This window comes from Lissotriton helveticus, chromosome 11 (genome assembly GCF_964261635.1).
Source record: "Lissotriton helveticus chromosome 11, aLisHel1.1, whole genome shotgun sequence".
Taxonomy (NCBI): domain Eukaryota; kingdom Metazoa; phylum Chordata; class Amphibia; order Caudata; family Salamandridae; genus Lissotriton; species Lissotriton helveticus.
The window spans coordinates 78,964,117-78,988,835 of NC_136072.1; positions in this window are offsets into that span (position 1 = coordinate 78,964,117).

Genomic DNA, 24,719 nt, shown 5'->3' on the forward strand with positions numbered 1-24,719 from the left:
CAGCTTCAAAAGATCCACGACCCACCACCACCCGCAACAGGTACCTCACAGGAATTGGAGCAAGATCACCGCAGACCAGCTCACCTCCTCCCTCAGCCAGAGCCCACCCGCCAACACAACGGAACCCAACGAAGCAGCCCGCAACTTCACACAGTGGCTGACCGCCTGCGCCGACGACCTCGCACCACTAAAGAACCCTCCCAGCAGACCCAGAAGCAAGAAGGCATCCTGGTTCACCGACGACCTCAAGGACTCCAAGAAGACCTGCCGCACCCTCGAGAAAGCCTGGCTCCTCGACCGGACCACCGACAACATGACCGCCCTCAAACACGCTACCCGCAAGCACCACCAGCTCATCCGCACCACCAAGAAGAAATCCCTGAAGGAACGACTGGACAACAACGCCCACGACAGCAAAGAGCTCTTCACTATCGTCAAGGAGTTCTCCAACCCCAGCACCGGCACCAACGACATCACTCCGTCACAAGACCTCTGCGACTCCCTCACCTCGTTCTTCCACCGCAAGATCGCCGACATCCACAACAGCTTCGGCGCCCCACCCACGCACCCAACCGTCGAACCAACGCCCCCCACCGCCACCCTTCGCACCTGGACCACGGTGACCACCGAAGACACAGCCCGCACGATGAACACCATCCACTCTGGATCACCGACCGACCCCTGCCCACACCACGTCTTCAACAAGGCCGACTCCACCATCGCACCCCAACTCCGGAACATCATCAACGCCTCCTTCAACACCGCCACCTTCCCGGAGAGCTGGAAGCACGCCGAGATCAGCGCCCTCCTGAAGAAACCTACAGTGGACCCCACCGATCTCAAAAACTTCTGCCCCATCTCGCTCCTCCCTTTTCCTGCTAAAGTCATCGAGAAGATCGTCAGCAGACAGCTGACCGCCTTCCTCGAGACGAACGGATCCCTCGACCCCTCGCAGTCCGGCTTCAGAGCCTACCACAGCACCGAGACCGCCCTCATCGCAGCCACCGACGACATCCGGACTCTGCTCGACAAGGGGGAAACAGTGGCCCTCATCCTCCTGGACCTCTCCGCTACGTTCAACACAGTCTGCCACCGCACCCTAGTCCAGCGCCTCAGCAACATCGGTATCCAAGAGAAGGCACTGGAGTGGATCATCTCGTTCATCGCCGGAAGAACATAAAGAGTCCGCCTCCCCCCGTTTCGCTCCGAGGCCACCGAAGGCATCTGCGGCGTCCCGCAAGGATCTTCACTCAGCCCCACCCTCTTCAACATCTACATGAAACCTCTCGCAGCCATCGCACGCCAGCACAACCTCAACATCATCTCTTACGCCGACGACACCCAGCTGATCCTCTCCCTCACCAGAGACCCCGACACCGCCAGAATCTGCCTACACGAAGGGATGAAAGACGTCGCCGAGTGGATGATGGACAGCCGCCTGAAACTGAACTCGGACAAGACGGAAGTCCTCATCCTGGGATCTTCGCCCTCCGCCTGGGACGACTCCTGGTGGCCCCCAGCCCTGGGCACCGCACCCAAGCCAACCGACCACGCACGCAACCTGGGCTTCATCCTGGACCCCTCCCTCTCGATGACCAGACAAGTCAACACCGTCTCCTCATCGTGCTTCAACACCCTGCGTATGCTTCGCAAGATCTTCCGCTGGATCCCGACCGAGACCAGGAAGACTGTCACCCAGGCACTCGTCACCAGCCGACTGGACTACGGAAACGCCCTCTACACCGGAACCACAGCCAAGCTACATAAAAGACTCCAGCGCATCCAGAACGCCTCCGCCCGACTCATCCTGGATGTCCCCCGACGCAGCCACATCTCCAGCCACCTGAGGAACCTGCACTGGCTCCCCGTCGACAAGAGGATCACGTTCCGGCTCCTCACCCACGCACACAAGTCTCTCCACGACCTGGGCCCCAAGTACCTCAACGACTGCCTGACCTTCTACACGCCCACCCGCCAGCTACGGTCCACCAGCCTCGCCCTCGCAGCCGTACCACGCATCCGAAGAGCCACCGCCGGAGGAAGATCCTTCTCTTATCTGGCTGCCAAGACTTGGAACTACCTCCCCATCCACCTTCGGCTGACCCCGGACCATCTCGCCTTCAGGAAAAAACTCAAGACCTGGCTGTTCGAGCAGTAGCATACCCCTCCCCCCAAGCGCCTTGAGACCCTCCCGGGTGAGTAGTGCGCTATACAAATGGCATGATTGATTGATTGATTGATTGACTTTTAATTTGTTCAGGTTTGAATTTGGATCAAAGAACAAAGCTAAAAGTTATGAGGCCAATTCACAAAGGAGCTGATTACGACTACAGCTCTCCTATGGAACGCTGTAGCTGCGGTGGCAGTGTGGGCCCCGCCACACCAGGGGTCCGACTGCCTTATTAAGAGTTTGGCGGTTCCCATTGCCCAAGGACTGCAGTGGCGCATGGATCTGAGGCCCACAATACGCTTGGGGGTGTCGCTGTGAGTTTTCTTACCACCAGTTTTCATGGCAGTGAGCCGGCCATGAAAGGTGTGGCAGTGAGGAAACAAAGGGCGCCCTACAGTAGAATAAAAATTCACCAGTCATATTTCCTTCACTATCTCTATAGTGAAGAAAATCCCACTGGTAATTTGCTTACTTACATAGGGCCTGATTACAATGTCGGGCAGACCGCCCAACAGAAAGGCCATCGATCCAACCGCTGCCTCCGACAGGATCTAGAATCCCAACGTGGCAGCAGTCGGAATTTTATCCTTTACATGGTGGCTGTCATGCTGATACAGGCCAGGAAACTCCTGACATTTCTTCTCTCTCAGTCTTGCACATTGCAGTGCACTATCTTCAATGCGTTATTGTTTCCCTCCTCTAAATTTTACCTTTCCACCCTTCTTCCTTCAGTCTCTCTCTCTCTCTATCTCTCTCTCGCTCTCTCTCTCTCAAGCTCTCTCTCCCTTTGCAATTTCTGATTCTCCCTCTCATTCCCACTCCAGCTATATTTTCTCTGATTACATTCTTCTCCTCTTCATCTTTGCCCTTTTGTCTCTCTCCACCTCTCTATATATGTAGGTCACCCTTCCTAACTTCCCTATCTTATTCTCATTCTTTCCTCTCTCATCTTCCCCAAGCTCTTCTCTCCCTCACATCTCCCTTCTACTTTTCATCCTCTCGCATTGCTCTTGTCCTCTTCGTCCTTAAGCCATCCCCACTCCTCACTTCTCTCCTGTATTCCTCCTTATTCCCCTTTCCGCCTCCTACCACCCCTGCTTGCCTTCTTTCCCCTGCTCCTCCTTTCTCTCCCCTCTCTCTTGTCCATCTTATCTCTCAAAACCTTTCACACTTTACCCTAGTCTGTTTCTCCCTCCCCTCTCTATTCTCTTCTTTACTTCCTCTCCTCTTTTGTCTGTCTCTCTCTCCCTCTCAGGTCTTTAAGTGGGCCGGGTCTCACCGGGTCTGAGCACCTGCAGTTTTTTTAAAGGGTTGCCTTGAAAGGGTCTCTATTGGGCTCTGTCTTGAGCCCTGGCAAAGGCGGACCGTTTTTTTTCCGGTCTGCTGCTGTTTCTGCAGTTCGGAAAAAAGTGCCAGGGCGCAAAACAGCCCAATAGAGACCAGTTTCGAGACAGCAAGCACATCGATCTGCGCTGCCCACACTGCTCACTTCTCACTAGTGGAGAAGTTACGGGATGACGTCATGCCAGGTGAGCGTTGTGGGGGAAGGGAAATCCTTTAGAGAGTCATTTTCTTTCTGGATTTCCCTTCTCTTTCTGAAACGCAAGAGCAGCAACATTGTGGTAGGGTCACCAGGGCTTTAATTGGAAGCTTTTTCAATATTATATGTAACAAGCCATAGGTGCAGCTTATTTATTTTATGCAACTAATAACCATTTACAAAGCCAATAGTCCTTTCTTGTTGTAGGTATGATGTTACTTGTTGTATCACATACCTGGATGCAATGGCAGAAACAGCAAAATACAAGTGGGGCGGCACACTATGCTAAACACAGATTTTTTGCGTGTTTAAAGCCACGCCCCTAATAATACTGGCCACGCCTCTTTGAGAGACCTCCCAGTTTTTTCATCCCACTTAAAGCCCTGCTCCCTCTTCCTTTAGACACTCTGTCCTCCTCTCTCAAAATCTCCTCGGTGACGTAGCTTGACCTTTTGCCGCCCGTGGCAATCAGGGCGTTTGCCGCCACCCGACGGCCACAGGTGAAGGGGGGCGACATTCCCTGTATCTGCCGCCCCAATATAGCCGCAGGTGAGAGGAGGGGGAGGGGGGTGATGTTCCCTGCGTCTGCCAGCCTGCGACAGCCGCAGGTAAGAGCAGGGCCGGACCGGGAACCACAACCGCCCCCTACGGGGGTTGGAGGTGCCGCCGAGCTCTTTGCCGAAGGCGATTTTGGTACAGAGCCGATTTTGCAGCTAGGGGCTCAAAAACCCAAAACCGGCCCCCACCCGTGCGGCACACCGGGGTATTGACCGGTGCCCGCTATGGCCAGTCCGGCCCTGGGTAAGAGGGGTGGGGATGCCAACCCCCAGACCCTCGCCACCCAGGGCAGGCAGCCCTCTCACCCACCCATTGCTACGCCACTGCCTGAACTGCTTCCCTTTTCCTTCATCTTGCACCTCCAATCCCGCTCCTAGACTGTTGACAAAGAAAACAAATAATTTTGACCAGTTTGGTATTTGGACTAAGACAATCATTACTCCTAATTTGTGACACAAAAATAAAACTAGCCCAAAACGTAATCTACTAGTTAGGCAAACAAAGGCTCATGTGACGTCCTTCATTCATCAGATCCAAGGTTAATCTAAAGAGCACGACAAAAATACTTGGCTGGAAAAAAGTTTTCTGGCAGCTGTAAATGCTGTTACAACAGATTGATTCATTAAACGAAATACTTTCCTGGCATTAAAACATGACTTTGTTTCTGCGGTCTTTAAAGTCTGCTAGGGAGAGCACTTTTCAGCACTTATTTTCAAAATGTATCTTTCATGACATACAGCAAGATGCTTATAGCCTCTGACAAATAATGTGAGAACACGGCTAAGGCCTTCCCGTTCTCATGAAAAACTTCATCTGAGGAAACTTCAGGAAGGGGAAAAGGTAGAGAAAGGACGAACAGGCTTGCTCTTCAGTTCTACAGAGATTTAGTCCAAAGAGAACAAAAATGTCTAACTGGTGGTGCAGAATGGGTTAGGTGTGACTGGATGGGACGCCATCTCAATGGCTTGGAGCATCCCAGGGAGGCCCAAGGAACCAACATGAAGCCCAATCACTGCAGTGTGCATGTTGAGTGAACCAGCATGACGCTCAGTCAATGAAGTGTGCATGCTGAGTGAACCAGCATAAAGCTCAGTCAATGAAGTGTGCATGCTGAGTGAACCAGCATGAAGCTCAGTCAATAAAGTGTGCATACTGAGTGCAGGCAGGAGCAGCCCGTGCAGGTAAGAGCGGTGGGGCGGGGGGGGGGGGACTCGACAGACGCTGACGAGGGAAAAGTAATTATTTATTTAATTTACCTTCGTGGTCATCTGTCGAGTCCCCCCTTCCACCCCTCTTACCTTTACAGAGCCGCTCCTGACTGAGTGAACCTGCAAGAATCTCAGCTACTGCAGTGTGCATACTGAGTGAACCAGCATGAAACTCAGCCACTGCAGGGTGACTACTGAGTGAAGTAGCATGAAGCTCAGTCAATGAATGTGCAAACTGAGTGGACCAGCATGAAGCTCTGTCACTGCAGTGCGCATACTGAGAGAACCAGCATGAAACTCAGCCACTGCAGCGTGACTACTGAGTGAAGCAGCATGAAGCTCAGTCAATACAGTGAGCAAACTGAGTGAACCAGAATGAAGCCCAGCCACTGTAGTGTGCATACTGAGCAAACCACTATGAAGCTCAGCCGCTGCAGTGTGCATACTGAGTGAACCAGCATGACACTCAGTCACTGCAGTGTGCTTACTGAGTGAACCAGTATGAAGCTCAGTCAATGCAGTGTGCAAACTGAGTGAAGCAGCTTGAAGCTCAGTCACTGCAGGGTGAACACTGAGTGAAGCAGCATGAAACTCAGTCACTGCAGTGTGCAAACTGAGTGAACCAGAATGAAGCCCAGCCACTGCAGTGTGCTTACTGAGTGAACCAGTATGACGCTCAGTCACTGCAGTGTGCAAACTGAGCGAACCACTATGAAGCTCAGCCACTGCAGTGTGCATACTGAGTGAACCAGCATGACACTCAGTCACTGCAGTGCGCAAACTGAGAGAAGCAGCTTGAAGCTCAGTCACTGCAGGGTGCATACTGAGTGAAGCAGCAGAAGCTCAGTCACTGCAGTGTGCAAACTGAGATGATGCTGTCAAGTATGACACGCTCTGCGTAGTTTGCCAGACAGTTTTCTGCAGGCCCTGAAGAAGCCCGCCCTGGTCAACCCGTTGGAGCAAAGGACCTGCAACGCTATTGAGTATGCAAGATAGTACTACAGGAATACTCTTTCATGTACTTTTACATGCAGTGGGGAAAGTGTTGGACTTCAGAGGGGTAAGATTTACTATTCACATTTCAGTCTGTGCTACAGTAGGGAAAGTGTTGGACTTCAGAAGGTTTAAAATTACTATTCCCACACTCCATTCTGTACAACAGTAGGAAAAGCATTGCATTTCGGAGGGGTAAAATGCACTATTCCTACTCCCATCTGTTCCCCAGTAGGCAAAGTGTTGGACTTCGGAGGGGTAAGATTTATGATTCCCACTCCAGTTTGCGCTACAATAGGGAAAGCTTGGGACTTTGGATGAGTTAGATTTACTAATCCCAATCCCATCTGTGCAACAGTAAGAAATTTACTTCACTTCAAACACTTTACATATTCAAATAACCCTAATACTCTATTACAAATATATAAAACTTTTCATATACACAATATTAATTTACATAAAATTATATTGGTAAAATAATAAACAATTACAGATGTCAATAATTAACAAATAATTTAATACTTAACTATCATTTAAAAATATTTAATATTTAATTATTACTTAACTAACTTCCCACCCTATACCCCTACAAACACAGCACCCACACCTAAAATATGTTTACACAATATACATAATTATTAATCAAATAAAATATTAATAAAATGTTTTACTAATTATATTTAAGTATTATTTATTTAACTTCCTAACCTATACCCCTACAAACCTAGCTACCCATATCTAAAATAAAACTAAAATAAATCAATAGGCTACAACACTATAATATACTATTAGAAATAACATAAACAAATCTAAATCACTTAAAATTACAAACTATAATTTAAAAAGTAATAACAATTATACAAACAATGACGACACATAAAATTAACATATGCAATAAAACACATTAAAATGATCAAATGCCTATATTTTTAACAACGATATTATTGAAAACGATATTATAATCAACGATATTCTTAACAGCAATATTACTTCAAACAGGATTTTCTTGACAACCATATTTCTGCATCACTTTATTTTTGTATCACATTTTTTTTCCTGATATTTCTGTATCACAATATTAAAAACTCAATATTTTGTCCAAATGCCATCTAGGTACATCCTAAATAAGGTGATCAGTAGTATATTATACACTACCAGAAGCTAAATAGATTCCTGCCCAGCCTACTGCTGCAGCTTAAGTAACTGACAGCTTTTTGCTTGATTCCTGAATTTTTTGACTCAATAGACGGCATTATTGGATCTATGGATAGCGAGTTCTTACAACATGACTGCCATATTTGGCTTTAGAAAAGTGTATGGTAAAAATGTGCAATCCCTGAGCATATAGCAGAAAAATCAAACACCCAGTGTGGGTTTTAGCATGAACTTATGACACCTAGCTAGAAAAAAACATGACAAACCAAGCAAGTCTGAGGCGTGTACGTCTAGTTCTATATCAGGCAATACATATTTTAACTGTAAAGTTGACCTTGCAGACAACAAGTCAAACGGTGAGACCTGTTGGCTTTGCCAATGTGGGTTATCCCTTCCTTCAGCAGATGTATGTTTTTAATACTTAACACCGGTGTAAAGTTGTAAAAAAAAGAGTATGCTAGAGTTGGTTGCTTCTTTATTAAATCAAGTACATTTTTCGTAAGTGGTATGGTAGTATATGATGCCCAACCAGCATCCAAGTAACTCCCTGCTAAGATTTTTCCTGCAACTTAAGTCACCAACTCATCAAGCACAGCATGACACACCATCATTCTATATGTGAAACCATGTTTCAGGCAGAATAGTAGCACACAGTTAGACCCGGTACATGAGTGAACTTAGAACCACAGTGAGCCTTTCTAGTACTGAGGAATTAAAAAAATCACTTTCTTTTACACCCCTAGCTCTTAGCAATCACATCCTTTAAGAGCCTCTGCTTTTTGCAATCAAGTTCTTTTAGATCTGTGGCCCTTAGCAATCACACCCTTTGAGACCCTTAGCCATTATTAATTACATCCTTTGAGAACCCTTAACAACCTCATCCTAACTCTTAACCATCACATCCTTTTAGAACCTTGGCTCATAATAATTATATCATTTTAGACTCATGACTCTTAGCAATCACATCATTTGACATCCTTAGCCCTTACCAATCACATCCTTTTAGAACCATTTTAGACCCCTGGCCCTTAGTAATCACATCCATTTGGAACCTTGACTCTTAACAATCATATCCTTTTAGACCCCTGGCATTTAGTAATCACATCCGTTTAGACTCATGACTCTTAGCAATCACATTCTTTTAAATTCATTGCCTTTAGCAATCACACCCTTGTAGGTCTTTTTTTGCCCTTTCACATCCTTGATCCTTAGAATTCACATTCTTTTAGATGCCCGCTCTTTTGTAATCACATCTTTTTAGATCCTTAGAATTTGTGTTATTTTAGATCCTCTGCTCTTAGCAAACTCATTCTTTTAACTACATGGTTCTTAAGAATCAGTTTGGCCTTTAGTAGTCACAATTTTTAGATTGATGATCTAAGCCAAAAGAACCAATTAGAACCCCATATTATTAAATGGGAGTCTTATTATCTACAGTCCATGCTTGATGTCTTCTTCAAGACCATATAGAAATACTGCAATCAAGCTGGTCTGAGAGCCAATTCACCCAAAATAAAGTCAGTCAAATGGTTTCTCTGCTTCCTGCCTGACCCATTCAATAAGTGGGATCGCATTGCCTTCTAATTCCTACTGAAAACATGAAAGCCGTCAGTCTCTATTACGAGTGGCAAAAAGATAGTGGAAAATGGCTGAGCCACAAACAATGCCACTCATGATTTAACACACTACGGAGATCTAGGCCCTCTTCCTAAAGGCAGTCGAGAGATGAAGGTTTCATTGTAATGGTCTGTTAAAGATTAATGAGGCGGTGGGATCCCGTAGGGAGAAAGCACTAAATTCTGCCTGTAATATGGGCTGCTAACCTTTTGGTCAAATTGATCTCAGGTTGTGAGCACTCCCTAATGTTTGCATTATAGGGATATTAGAAGTACTGTAGAATACTTGAAGACATAAGAAGTCAGGATTGACCTCTTCCACTTAACAATCTACCTCCTCAAAATGATTCATTTTCTGCACAAGAGGCAGCAGGCCCACTGGGTTATGGGGGGAGGTTCATAATTTGATGAGACTTACCAACGCCTCAGTGACACCTGACACCCCCTGAAAAGTTATTATGAGAACATACAGACTGCACAATAGAAGTGTGCCAAATGTGGCACAGTCTGAATTCTGAATACCTCCTTGCCACATACTCCATCCTTCTCAGTGAGCCTCAACGTAGACCTACACACATTGAGATTTGCTCAGACACACTTGCAGGGCTACTCACAGAGAAATAAGTGCCTTCATACAAGCATTGCTCTAGAAAGCGAACTACAGAAATTGCAAAAAACTGCAACCACAAGGTAAGCACTAGAGAATCTAGGTATGTAATTGTTTGAATCGTAACATGTATGCTTTGCGGCAGGCAAATTAACAGTGTAGTTGACTCCAAATCACAAGCGCCCCACCTCGCCGAGCACCATCCCAAACAACCAATAAACAGCATATGAGAACAAATGGAACCCTACCAAAATAACAAGTTCCTAAAAGCTGGACCTAACTATTTAAAAATCATTTACCCACCCAATCTATCTAAAATTGACTCAAAGATCTAAAAGCACAGAATTTTAGAAGGACCCCAGGTACAATATTCACTGATATCTATTTCTGTGAAAAAAAGAAGTAAAGAAATAGATCCCATTTTCCACACAGGTCAACATCTTGGTGGAAACATCTTATCAATAATCACGTCTATGTGACTAACTCAACTAAATCTCACATGGCCTCAAGTCCATTATTTCCCACAACCAGTTTCAAACCAGAGATCCCTGCCTCCATTTGTAAAAGTGGCAACATTTTTTCCAAGCTTGTGATAACAGTGCTGAATCACATAGGTAACAATCAGACACAAAACCAAACCTCTACTGAGCTCAATACCCATCACTCACCATCTCAGATCCCGCTTCCCCTCCACAACCCCCATTGTATCACCCTTGCACGATAGACTACCATCACCCACATCCTCATAGATATGCACAAAGCACTCCGTTATATATCTACTTTGCAAAAGATACTTAACCCCTTGCCTGCTTATAACGGAACCATGCCGTCTTGAGCCAAGGGTGGCGTGCGCTCATGACGGCGTGATTCCATCATGCGGCTGCCGCTCCGCCCACGCGGCTTTCATTCCCCACCTGTGCGGGCAAATTAATGAGTGGGTGGAGCCGTGACGGAACCACGCCGTCATGAGCACATGCCGCCCATGACTCATGACGGCGTGGTTCTGTCACAAGCCCAGCGGTGCCGCGATCACTCCCTCCCTCCCCCCCCCCCCCCCCCAGCTGCCGTGGCGAAATTTGCACCACCACGGCCAAGGGGTTAATGCAATGAACTTACTTACTATGTCAACATTGGTTGACTATAGCAATGCAGATTTTGCTATATTGCACGGTAACATACCTATATAGCCTTCTGTCAGGTGCTGGATGGCCTATTTATCTGACATGTAACTCTGTTTTTTTCGTCTCTGTATGGCTGTCTAATGCTCTATAGTGCTCTGATACCTTCAAGTCCTGTTCTTGCTCTATAAAGCACTCAATAGTGAAATAAATACATAAATAAATTGTTTCTCTGGCATATGGAGACATTTGCCTACTCTAAACATTTCCAAGACATTAATGAAACAGTGGAAATATACCTTTATTGGTGCATAAACCTTCCTCACCAACCTTAAAGGGCCATTTATACTGACTGTGCCAATACATTGGTCACTATTTGCCATCTTGAGGCTGTTGCACATGCAATGGCAGAATGCATTAGCGAGTACAAGGGACGATGCCACTACCACTGAAGAGGCTAGATGTGTACTCCTTGTGGCATCAAACATGTATTTTTCACAGGCATTATGAGAGCTAACCATGCTAATAGACAGTTTTAGGAAGGGACACTGGATTGGCTACTTACACTCTCACTTTATCTGCTTCTCCTCCCTCTCATGCATCCCTCTGCCATGCCAAAGATCAGATCCTGCTGTCACTGCCGTCCCACCCCACAGGTGATGTATTTAAATATAATTAACAGGAGCTGAAGGAAGCACTGTCAATTACTCCTTTTGTGTTGGGAGGCCTTTGTTCCATCTGCTGGGGAGAAATGTAACTAGCTTGGCCCAGCAGGTGGACAAAAGGCCAGGGCTCTAATCCTAAAGTAAGCCAAGTAAAATATGAAAATTCTGGATGAACCATAAAATGCAAATGTATGACCTTGGGACCTGCATATATGAACTGGGTGCACACTTTTCACCCCAGTTTCTTAGCTCATAGGACTTTGTAGGTATAAGTGAAGCAAAACTGCACTCTAAGTCAGATTTATAAAGTGTCCCTACAGACAAAACAGTAAACCATGCTGACTTAACCTATGCTCACTAATAAATTACGGCTTACGCCAGGTCAATACCTAACCCTGCAGAGTCTCACCTGGACCAAGCTGCACACATGTGCACGGATGTACGACGGTACGACGAATGGTTTTACCACGCGTACCGTTACAACGCGTTTTTTACAACGCAAGTCGTTACCACGACTTGCGTTGGAGGGGTGCGGACTTAGGAATTTTTTAATTTACTATTCCAACACCAGCCTACGTACAGTAGGGAAGGTGTTGGATAGTAAATTAAATTATTCCTTGTCCTGTAGCGCCCTCCAGCGCAAGTCGTGGTTACGACTTGCGTTGTAAAAGACGCGTTGAAAGGGTACTGCGGAGTAAAATCCACGTAGTAAAGGATGTTCACCCATGTGCACATGTGTGTGCACACGTGTGTTTACGTGTAACCGGACAAGTATCCCTAGCTGCGTCTTGAAGGTCTTACCTTAAAAGGTTGACACTGACGATAAACATGCGCAGTCCATTTTCCATGTGATTACTGTGGGTGACACACATGTAGTGAGACTCACCCACAATAAAAACTCCAAAACCGGGTGATCAAAAAAGCAAAAGATCTGAGCATACTAAATGGACAGAACAGTTCACTTCTCTCCTTCCACAACATTTATTCATAGGTTTTTAATTGCAAGCAAACTTGTTGTCTTAAATGATAAGGAGGGATTTACGTTGCCAATACATTATTTTTAATGCCTAAAAACTGTTGCTTATAGAAGTAGACAAACACGAGCAAAAGCACCTAGAGGATTCAGCATTAGGTTTTGGCCCAGGTCCTCGAAAAAACCTTTTGACAAACCTGGATACACACAACATAAATTGTTGCAATTGTTATGATTTTCACGAATAAGTTCCACCTTGAAAAACTTCAAAAGCCATGTGAAGTTGTTAAGATTTCCAAAGACTAAATTCAAAGCTTCCAAAAGAAAACAATAAAAACCTTTCAACTAGGCAGACTCTAGATGTTCTATTCAGGGTCATTCACTAACATTCCACGTGTGGCACAAATACACAAAAAAGCATCATCACAATACTGCTCAAAGAGTTTCTTTGATTTGTTTGCCATTGCACTAGCCTGCAAGTGCAGGGCAAACTTTTGCAGTGCCACTCAAGTGGCGACCCAACCCTTAGGACATAACCCCATAAATGCCATCTTGCTTTAGCCCCTAAGGCAGGGCTGGGCTTCTGAGCCAAAAAGTGAACTGTGTGTGGACAGTGTGTGAGGGGGACTGTGTGTGGACAGTGTGTGAGGGGATAATTATGTGAAGGTTGGTGTATTATTCGCTAGTAGTTAGCTGTGCTTTATTCCAAAGTTCACCCTGAGTTTCTTCATACCTCTTTAAAACTTGCTTACTTTTCAGGGAAGCAAGAATGAATACAGTAATGAGCTTCATACGGTTTAAATTTGCTCATATCTGAGTGATTAATCCTCCCATTTTGTCTGGCTCTGTGTTTACCCTCTGACCCTTTCCTCCCGTAAATGAAGCTTGTTTATGTGTGGAGCGAGAATGGTATGCTGCTTGTGTTTCATCCAGGTTGTGGTTTGGTCCTCTGTGTAGGTGGTGAGTAAGACAGGGAGGAGATGAGGGCTGTGTCTGGCTAGCATCAGGAAACAGTGCTAGGCAGCTTTATCGGCCTAGTGGGGAGGCATCCCCGGGAAGCTCTGTTCTTGTGGTTCAAGTAACCGAAGGCCTTATTTGGCAGACAGGCTACTCCATCACAAATGTGCCGGATGTCCCATCCTCCATATATATAAGGGTTTTATAGGTTTTTCACTCAAAATATTGGAAAAATATTGAGTGCCGGTGCCCAAAGCTCTGCTCTGAAGTCCAGGTCTGGTGTTATTATGTGCCAGTGTGCTCAATGCCAAGACTGGAATCCATGTCATGCCTCTTTAATCCCCTGCCAGACACTCCCTGCCCCTTTATCTCACTCTTTCAGGTTTCTGGGGCCTCATTTATGAGGCTGTGCGTCACTTTTAGGCCGCTGGTGCGTCACTATTTGTGACGCACAAGTGGCGTAAAAAATGCGCCTTGCTGCGCCATATTTACAAAGTGATGCATCTAGGTAGATGCATCACTTTGTAAACCCCTGCACCACATTATACCTGCGCCAGGTATAATGTATGCAAGGGGGGGGGCGTTTTGACGCAAGAAAGGGTCATGGAAGTGACGCAGTGAAATCTAGGACACAAATGCGTCAATTTCTTACGCCTGCCTCACAGCAGGCGTAAGACTGACGCAGGCCCTTTCACATGGGGCTTGCCCCATGTTAAAGGACACATTGCTGGAATTGCGTCACTTTTGTGACACACTCCAGTAAGGCGTCACTTTTGCGCCAAACAGATACGTCAGAAATACTGACGTATCTGTAACTCCTTGCGCCATGATGCGTCATACTGTAAATATAACGCATTATTGGTGTCGCAAGGAAGGCGCAGTGAAAAGTGACGCATCGCTGTTTTCACGCAGCGATGCGTCACTTTTCATAAATGAGGCCCCTGCTTTCTCCCTTTGTAACTATGGTTCCGTCTTTCCCCTCCTCCTTCTTTTCCCATTGTGTTTTTTTTTCCTTTTTTTGCTCTCCGTGAATGTCTGATGAGGAAAAGTAAGGGCTGGGTCCCAAAAAAAAAGAGTGCTGATAGCTCCACAGGCAGCCATCAGCTCAAATTAAGCACTGGATATCTGTCACATTTTAACAGAGTATTCTATCCCCCAAACTCTAAAAAGGTTTGTAAATTCACTATAATTTTTACAACAGCCACAGATTATATGACATAACTTGTATTTATAAAGTGCACATTCACCCAAGGGTATCTTGGTGCTGAATAACAGATGTTTATTGTTACCCAACTCAATGGCACTCATTTTATTGACCTCAGAAGGATGAAAGGCTGAGTGGGCCCGCCAGAATTTGAACCAGTGAACATAAGGTCGAACACAGGCCCTTACAATAGATGTATCAGTCCACTAAGCCACTAGACTGAGGGGACTGCTCTACTAAGTCAACCTCTCGTTTGGTGGTTTCTGCTTGAGTGGGGGCTTTTCCCCAGCCTAGTAACTCAACCCTTGGGAATAAGGGACAGAGGTCTCTTTATTATAATAGCTTTATTCGATATAAATTATCATCAAAGCAGTTTTACAAAATAAAAGACCGAGTACCATGATAAGGAAAAAGATAGTTAATAAAAGGAAAAATTGTGCAATATAAAATTACATAGGAACAGTACTTAGCACCTTTTAAACATTAAACAGTTGAGCAATTTAGCTAGGAACTTTAAAACCAGAATATAAAAATATTAAAAAGGGATTGACACCCAAACTGATCACAGAATAAAAACATTTCTTTCAGAAGTGAGCTACACAGAAGTGGAAACGAGGAGGAAGGTGACCCGTAGTACGTATTTACTAAGTCACTTCAGACCCAGAAAATTGTAGTGCACCTGTTATTTAAATTGGGTGGTCCGGGATGACAGAAAGAACCTGTTCGGAGACCTCTACATTATCTGCGCTGGCATGCCTTATCTGCCATTCTTCTCCGTATCATCCAGGCTATGCCCAGGAACTTTGCCACTCCGCAAATCATCACTGGAGATGAAGCGTCAGTTCTTAAGATGCGGAGGGCTGCACAGTGATTCGTAGGGCCCAACAGTTTGCACACCGGTTTCAGCCATTTCAATCTAACTCTTCTGTAGGCCGGGCAGGCAAAAAGAACATGGGCAATGGTCTCATTATGGTAACTACAACCTGGACAAGATGATAGATTTGACCCCTTCCAGTTTGCTGTTACACTATTAACAGGAAGGGTCCCATGTCTCAACTTGATGTATAAGGTCCTGTCTCGCGGGGTCTGGATGAGATCAAGATATGGTTCCAGGGCACAGGTAATTTTGTGGTCAAAGAACCCCTCCGTCAGTTTCCCCATCTTAGGGTTGGAGAGCTCTTGAGACTGTACCCAGTCCCAATAGGCTCTTTTCAGGTCTTGCTTGGTAGGAGGGACTTTGGTGGCCCAGGCATCCTTGAACCCCACGGAAAACAAAAGATGATGAAGGTCAACCAGCCACTTGATTCGTCCTCCAGAGTCAGCAAGTATTAATTCATCAAGGGCCGCCACATAATTAGAGAGCTCTGGGGTATTTCTTAAGCGAGCCCAAAATAGCAGGGGCGGAGTCGGGCAATATCGTTTATGGAGCGTTTCCCCATATCGTAAAGTAGGGGTTTCAGCGGGGTAGATGGAGGGAGGGAAGTAAGGTCTCTCAGAAACTTGTTCTCAGATTTGGCAAGCTCACCTAAGTTTTCAGAGCCCTAAAGTTCGGCCCCATATAAGGCCAAAGGGAGCGCCTTCCCATCGTAAACCTTTAAGGCCGGTGCTCCTAGCCTACTCACAGACTTGCGCTGTTCCCTTGCAATATCCCCCGAGACCCACTTATAGTTCAGGAGCATTTTGGCTAAATGGGGACCCCACTTCATGGTGTTAGTGATGCTGATCCCCAGATAGTCAAAAGAATCCACGCAGTCCAGAGGGGAACCGTTCAAGGTGAGGCCATTTCTGAAGCCTTTGCAGGGGTTGATTGCCATCAACTTGTTTTTGTCAGTATTGATTGTCAACCCTTGATTTTTACAGAAAAGGTGGAACCTGTTCAGAAGCCTCTGGAGCCCGCCCGGTGAATTGGATAACAGAAGAGTATCGTTGGCGAACAGGAGGGTTGGTGTCTTCTCACCCGCCAGGGTGGGGGCATCTGCTGGCTCTTGCCCAAGATAGTCCACCACCCCGTTAATGAATAACGAGAACAGGGTGGGGGCCATCACACAACCCTGGCGGACCCCGCTGTCCACCACGATTCTCTCTGTCGCTTGTCCTTGGGTCCCCCATCTGATTTTGGCATAGTTCCCATCGTGGAGATGTTTAACCATGTCAAGAACCAGCGGGCAGATGCCCTGTTGATAAAGGGTCTGCCATAGTTTCTCGCGGGGGACCAGATCAAATACGTTTTTTAAATCTATAAAGGCTAAGTACAGGCTACCTTTCTCTAAGACCACTACTTTCCAGTAGACCATAAAGAATCTAAAACCCTGGTCCATGGTTCCGACCTTCTGCCTAAACCCCGCTTGGAAATGGGAGAAGATGCTATCGTCCTCAATCCATGCTCCAATTCTCGTGAGGAGGACCCTGCCAACCACCTTCTGCATAACGTCGATCAAACTGATGGGACGATAGTTGGCAGGGTCCTCTCTATCCCCCTTCTAAAGGATTGGGACAACCTCGGCTCCCTTCCAGGAATCGGGCACTGGTGAACTCCCTGCTACAAGGTTGATTACCATCAAAATGAAGTGAGCCCAGGACTTGGGATCATGCAGGAATAGATCGCCTGGGAGGCCGTCTGGCCCTGCAGCCTTCCCTGGGGCAATACTATGTATTGCTTGCTCTACCTCAAAAAGTTCAAAAGGACACAAGGGAGGGTAGTTTCTTGGTGTAATGAAGGAGGTCACACGGGCGGCAGCCGATAGACTGTCGTCGCCCGTGTACCGGGCAGAGAAGTGTTTATGCCAACGGTTCTCCGTTATGGGGTTGGAAATCGGAGCTGCCCCATTCCTAGATTCAGTGTTATTTAGATTCCAAAATAACTTTGGATCCTTTTGTTTTGAGGCGATGTTGAGTTCTTGCCAGTGTTCCTCGTCCCAATTTCTCCTGGCTTTGGCCTGTGCACTAGAATACTCCTTCCTAGCGGCCCTGACTGTAGGGAGGTCTTTATTCCTCACCGCTCGGGCTAGTATTGCCCTCTTTTCTTTGCATTCTGCAGAGTACCAGGGGTTGCTCAGTCTTGCTTGGTTGGGCCTTGCGCCAACTTTCCCCTTGGTGATAAAAAAGGAGCCTAGTTGGCTAATCGTATCCTGATAAAATTCGTGAAAATCAAATGGGTACCCCTCGCTCAATATGATTCAGAAAAGGGGGACCCAACAGACAGCCAGCGAAGCAAGAACGGAAAATGACACACAACACGTGCCACAATCTCAAGACGGACATCAGAGTAGTGTCAATGAACGTTAAGGGTCTCAACCACCCAGTTAAAAGGAGGAAAGTCCTAGAACATCTGTCCAAACTAAAAAGTGATATTTATGTCCTGCAGGAGACTAGGCTAGGGGAAGAGGACATAGACCGCCTAAAGGCCAGCTGGATAGGTCACGTAATAGGATCACCAGCTAAGAACAAAAAAAACGGGGTCATTACAATACTTAGTAAAAAGTCAAAACTAACACCGGCCAAAACAAAGAAAGACACGGAGGGGAGATTACTAATCACTAGCCTGCTCAGGGGGGAGGAACCCATACATGTGGCAAACATCTACGGACCCAACACGGAGAACAAGACATTTTGGGAACAGATAGGCAAGGAACTAGAGGCACTACCTTTAGGAGAGCTACAAATAGTAGCTGGAGATATGAACCAAGTACTGGACCCAGCCTTAGACAGGCACCCACAAAGACTTAGCCAGAGTATACAGAGGGGAAACCCGTTACGGAACCTCCGCTCAAAACTCGGGCTAGCAGACGCATGGAGACTACAAAACCCAGACGAGAGGGAATATACCTTTTACTCAAACCCACACAACTCCTACAGTAGGATCGACTACATACTCATTTCGGACACTCACACACACCTCATAGAACACACGGAGATAGGCCCAAGAACGATCTCAGACCACTCTCACATCTGCCTAACCCTAACGGGCAGACACAACGAGCGCCCAACACGGAGATGGAGGTTCAACGACGACCTTCTTAAAAACACAAACAGCAGTGAAGAAATAGAACTAGCCCTAAAAGACTACCTCACAAACAATGACACCGCAGACATAGGAAGAGAGACACTATGGGACGCACTGAAAGCCACTGTAAGAGGGACCATAATCAGTATCAAGGGCAGACAGAACAAAGAAAGAAACAAAAAGATAACTGACCTAGAGAGCGAAATCAAAAAACTAGAATCAGGACACATAGCCAACCTAGAGGATAGAAATACGCTCACGACCCTAACAAAGAAAAAGTACGAACTGAACAAGATCCTTAGTGAAAGGGCAGGGACCTGGATTAACAAATATAAAGCAATAAACTTGTGCTCGGCCAACAGAGCAGGTAAAGCCCTCACATCGTACCTCAAGGGCAAGCAGAGACAGCACACAATAGCAGCCGTCAGGGACAGCACGAACAATCACACACAACGAACAAAGGAATACTAGACACCTTCAGAGACTTTTACGCCCAGCTATACAAAAAATACGAAACGCTAAGTGCAGATGGGGGGAATGAACTACTGAAAAACATCACAACTCCAAAACTGACAGAAGCACAGAGGGAAACACTAGACTCAGAAATAACCGGAGATGAGATAGAGAGAGCGGTTAAAAGTCTGAAGGATAAAAAGGCTCCAGGGCCAGACGGTTTCACAGCCAAGTTCTACAAGCACTACATCACAACACTCAGGCCAACGATGACAGCAGTGTTCGGGAGCTGTATAAATAAAGGTTGCATGACGCCATCCATGGCCGAAGCCAACATTATAGTGATCCCAAAAGAAGGCAAAGATACACAGCATCCGAAAAACTACAGACCCATCTCACTCATTAATGTGGACTGCAAAATATACGCCAAGATCCTCGCCACCAGACTCAACACATACCTCCCATCCCTCATACACTGCGCACAAGTGGGATACCTTAAGAATAGGATGTCCCACGACAATACAAGACTACTATGCCACGTAATCAACCATGCGACCAAAAGCAACAATGCGGCGGTCATGATCGCCCTGGACGCTGAAAAAGCATTTGACAGAGTGTCATGGCCTTACCTAGACCAATGTATGCAGAAATTCGGCCTAGGCCAACACTACAGGAAGATGGTAATGGCACTGTACAATGAACCCAAAGCCCGAGTGATAGTGAATGGTGGCACGTCAGATCTACTAGACCTCAAAAGAGGGACGAGACAGGGATGTCCGCTATCTCCAGGTCTTTTCCTACTAGCTATTGAACCCTTACTCAACATGATCCGATTAAACCCGGACATTAGAGGCATACCTGTAGGGGGGAATCCTTCAAGTTAGCAGCGTACGCGGACGATGTCCTCATTGTAACAGAGGACCCGGGTAGATCTATTAAAGCACTAATGGACACCATAGATCAGTTTGCACAGGTGTCGGGGTACAAACTTAACAGAGACAAATCTGAATGTAAACCACTGAACATCCACACCAACAAGACTGCACTGGGGACCTCAGGTTTAACTTGGCAAAAGAAGGCCATTAAGTACCTAGGCCTCCTTTTCGAGAGGGACTTACGAACCACATTAGACCAGAATGAACAAGCGATTTTGCACAAAATAAAGGAGAAACTAGAGGGATGGTCACCAAAATTCACTACATGGTGGGGAAGGGTTGAGACCATCAAAATGATGGTCACCCCTATGGTCAATTACATACTCGACATGCTACCGCTAACTAACACACCTGACTTTCACAAAAAATTGGACAAACTACTGAACACATTTCTATGGAGAGGAAAGAAACCTAGAATCAGCCTTCAGAAACTTAGACTCCCCAAGGCACTAGGAGGTCTGAACATAACAAACTTCAGAACCTTTCAGACAGCCTGCCTGGCAAAACAAGGTCTGTATTGGATAACACCAAAGAGTGATTACACCCCGGCCTGGCTCTCCTTAGAACGGAAACTACTGGGGGGATGGAACCGGTGGCACTACTCACAGCGACGAAACACCCCGCAATCAAACAGAACACAATCCTTAGGAACACACGACTGGCCCTACTAAAATTAGATAAACTACTAGACACTAGCGTCAGACAAACTCAGCTAGAGTCGCTCTGGCACAACCCTAGAATTAAGTATAGAAATAAGGTACTGGAGATGCACACTTGGTACCGACACGGCATTACAACGGTGAGCCAGCTACAAGAGAAAGGGTTTCAAACAGCATTTGACACACTCAAAGAACAGTACAACTTTGACAACGTAGAGCTCTATAACTTCCTTAAAATACGAGTGGCAATAGCAAAAGCAGGCATAAACATGCTCACCCCATCAATAATACAATACGCTAACAGCCTGAACATAACAGGACACCAAGTAGCGCACATATACAGAGCCATGAGCCCCAATACCTCCAAACTAAATAACAAAACTATAACCCAATGGGAAGTAGCAGCAGGGAGAGAGCTAAGTGGGAAGGAAAGGGCAGATCTATGGTCCTCCACATCAAGAAGGAAGGTGACAACAAGTCTAGACCAGACAAAATTCTGGCTAGTACACAGGGCCTACTGGACCCCAGCACGCCTAGCAACCATGGGTATCAGAGAGACCGACTCCTGCTGGAACTGCGATAAGCAGAAGGGAGACCTGGCACACCTCCTCTTCCAATGCACCAAAACCAGGAAGTTCTGGAACTCCATAAACACTCTAATCAATGACGTAACAGGAGCCACACTATCACTAGACTTTCACCACCTAATTCTGGGATACACCGACCCATCCATAACATCCGAAAATGACAGAGACCTGATTGACCTGCTGCTCACAGCGGCGGTCAAAACGGTGTTGAACAACTGGAAGGACACAGCACGAGCCACCTTTAAAGCTTGGTTCAACTGGGTCATTTTCCTGAGAGGAGCCGACACCATAACAACCAACAGCCAAACAAACTCAGGGAAAAAGAGCGAGATATGGCTGTTGCTAGACAACTACCTGTCCTCTCATAAGCCACCCTAAGCGCCCAGACCAGGCAAGACTGCATAAACAACACACGCATCCTACTCTACAACACAACGCGCCTCTCTCTCTATCACTACTCTCTACACCCACACACCTCTTCTTCTTTTTTCCCTCTTCACACCACCAGGGGTGCGAAAAGAGAGCCAGACAGGCTGTAAGGGGGCACGGGGGACATTTGAAAACTTGCAAGTTGGGCGAGAAGAAGAAGAAGCAAGCTGGGGCATGGACGGACACAAGCCAAACTGACACAAGCCAATCGAGACGAGACAATGCTGCCCCCCCCTCCGGGTGCGCTTTTCCTATCCCCCAGGTGTTTCACCCCGTACCATGTAAATATGCTCTTTACTTTCAATAAAAAATTACTGAAATAAAAAAAGAAAAGGGGGGTGGTGATGAACAGAGTGTCTGAATTAAGCAGACCACTCTTACCCAGTCCAAAGATCACGGCTTGATCCATCACCGTTTTTTAGCTCACTGCACCATCCCAGCTCAGAACCTGGCTATATGCAAATTAGTCTGTTCCTGTGCCAGTGCATGATGGGAACAGGGCAAACCAAACTACCAAGCCAATTCTTATACTGGGAAGGAAACAAGCTTCCGGGGACCGGTTTCTGGCATTTCAGCCGTCGTCGGCCCGGCTTGCTTGAATCCTGATGGTGCAATGAGCAAGGGACTCACATCTGAGTATACCCTTCCACGCTTTTCTGAATCGTTTTTGGCCACTATAGGTGTGGCAGGGTATACTCAGACATGAGTCCCTTGCTCACTGCTCCATCAGGATTCAAGCAAGCCGGGCCGACGAGGCTGAAATGCCAGAAACCGGTCCCTCGGAAGCTTGTATCCTTTCTGGTGAAGAATTGGCTTGGTAGTTTGGTCTGCCCTGTTCCCATGATGCACTGGGCCAGGGACAGACTAATTTGCATATAGCCAGGTTCTGAGCTGGGATGGGGCAGTGAGTTAAATAACGGTGATGGATCAAGCCCTGATCTTTGGACTGGGTAAGAGTGGTCTGCTTAATTCAGACACTCTGTTCATCACCACCCCCTATTCTGAAACCCTCGCTCAATAGCCTGGTGAGGTCTGTGCTCTTCATCTCTAGCACACATTTGATATGCTGAAGAGTATCGGGGTATTCGGAAATTTTTGTCCATTTTAAGAGCCTATTACAGTTTGAAAGGCTAACTTCTTTAGATGTTAACACAGGGGTAGATTGCACCTGCCGGTCGGCCGGGGACCAGAGGTTGTTAATCATCAGGCAGAGCGGATTGTGGTCACTATCTTTGGAAGGTTTAACCTCCATATCCTGGAAATCCCCCCAAAGGCTGAGATCCAAGAGAATATAATCAATTCTCGAAGGCGAGCTAATCCTATTAAAGCTATTTGCTCCGATTAGGTCCGATCTTGTCCTGCCGTTAGCTGCCCTTAGAATACGTTCCTGAGTGACAGCATTATTCTGAATTGCCCTCTGAGACCACTTTTTGATCGGTGGAAGACTCAGGGATGGAACTGCCCATTTATTGTCCTCATCAGAGGTACTCAACAAGTCCTCTGAGCTCAGAGGTTCATATGAGCAGTTCGGGTCTCCTGCTACTATGATGTTAGAATGTGGTGCAATACCACTAAGCAGAGATTCCAGAACTGATATGGTCGGATATATTTGAGCGCTGGAGGAACCTCTGGCATAAACATTAAATAATTCTAGTGGGACACTCTGGGGGGATCCTTTGATTGACAGGTGTAGAATATCGAGTGATGCATTCTCGCGGACCGTTACTAACCAGTCCAGTGAAATACTAATCCAAATCACTAGCCCCCCTGAAGGACGACACTTACCTGCACTAGTTGCCGGGATGAAATATGAGGAATAGCCCGTTTTATGGAGAAGTGTTAAACTCCAGGTCTCCTGGAAAATCCAGATCTCAAATTTATTTACAAAGTTGTTCCATTCCAGGAGCGAGAGCTTCTTCTCCAGGCCTGCCACATTCCAGGAGAGAAGATTGATAACTTTTGGGCTTGGCCTTACCCCTCCCCGGTGGAGTGTTCCCAGTGCTCATCAGATTTTCAATTGGTCGAGGGTCTAGTCAATCCACGTTACAGAGACCAGATCCTCCCTCTACACTTCCTGCTGATTCTTGAATATCCGCTTCTATTGGGGCCCATATGGGAAAGCGCCTGATCTGGATAGAAGAGTGCCCCGGGGCGGTTGTGCGGAATTCGAGGGCTAGTAAGGTCTCCGCGAGGACAGTGTCTGTTAGATGTAGCTCGATGCAATCTAGCTTCGAGCTAGGTAATACTACCCTTCTTGCCTTTAGAATATCCTCGCGGATTAGGGATCTACATCCCCTCACATGTCGTAACCACTGTATAGCTGTGTTACAGAGAGAATCACTACTTTCATGTTCTTGATTGGATGACAGTTTGGGTACTTTAGTCATAAAGACTGTAGCCTGGGCATTTGTAATCGGCTTAATTTCTACAGTACTCTGAACATGAGGGTCCTTAACCTTAGAGGGGATGCTATGGGCCTGGGATGTTTTTGCTGGTTTGAAATGGGTTTTACTGCACTCAGGGGTTGGGGCCACCAGTGTAAGAGAGGCTCTCTGGCCTCCCCTCCCAGGGTCGACCCTGCCGCTCCCCCCAAAGAGGCTCCAGATGCAGGCTTGATTTGAGCATAGCTCCGCTGGGGAGGGAATCGCTGAGTAATCGGGTCGGAGGGTGGGGCGGGAATAGTGACCTTAGAATGGAGGGCATTAATAACTTTCCGTAAGGACAATACTTCAGTCTTCAAAAGCTCAACTTTCTCCAGCAGACCCTCCAGCGTTTTAAAACAAGGGCGTTTAACCGTATTACCTATAGGTTTAACCGTATTACCTATATGCTAATGGGGGCCCATCTTCCAAGTGCACCAGTGACGCAAAGCGATTGGAGCATAGAAGG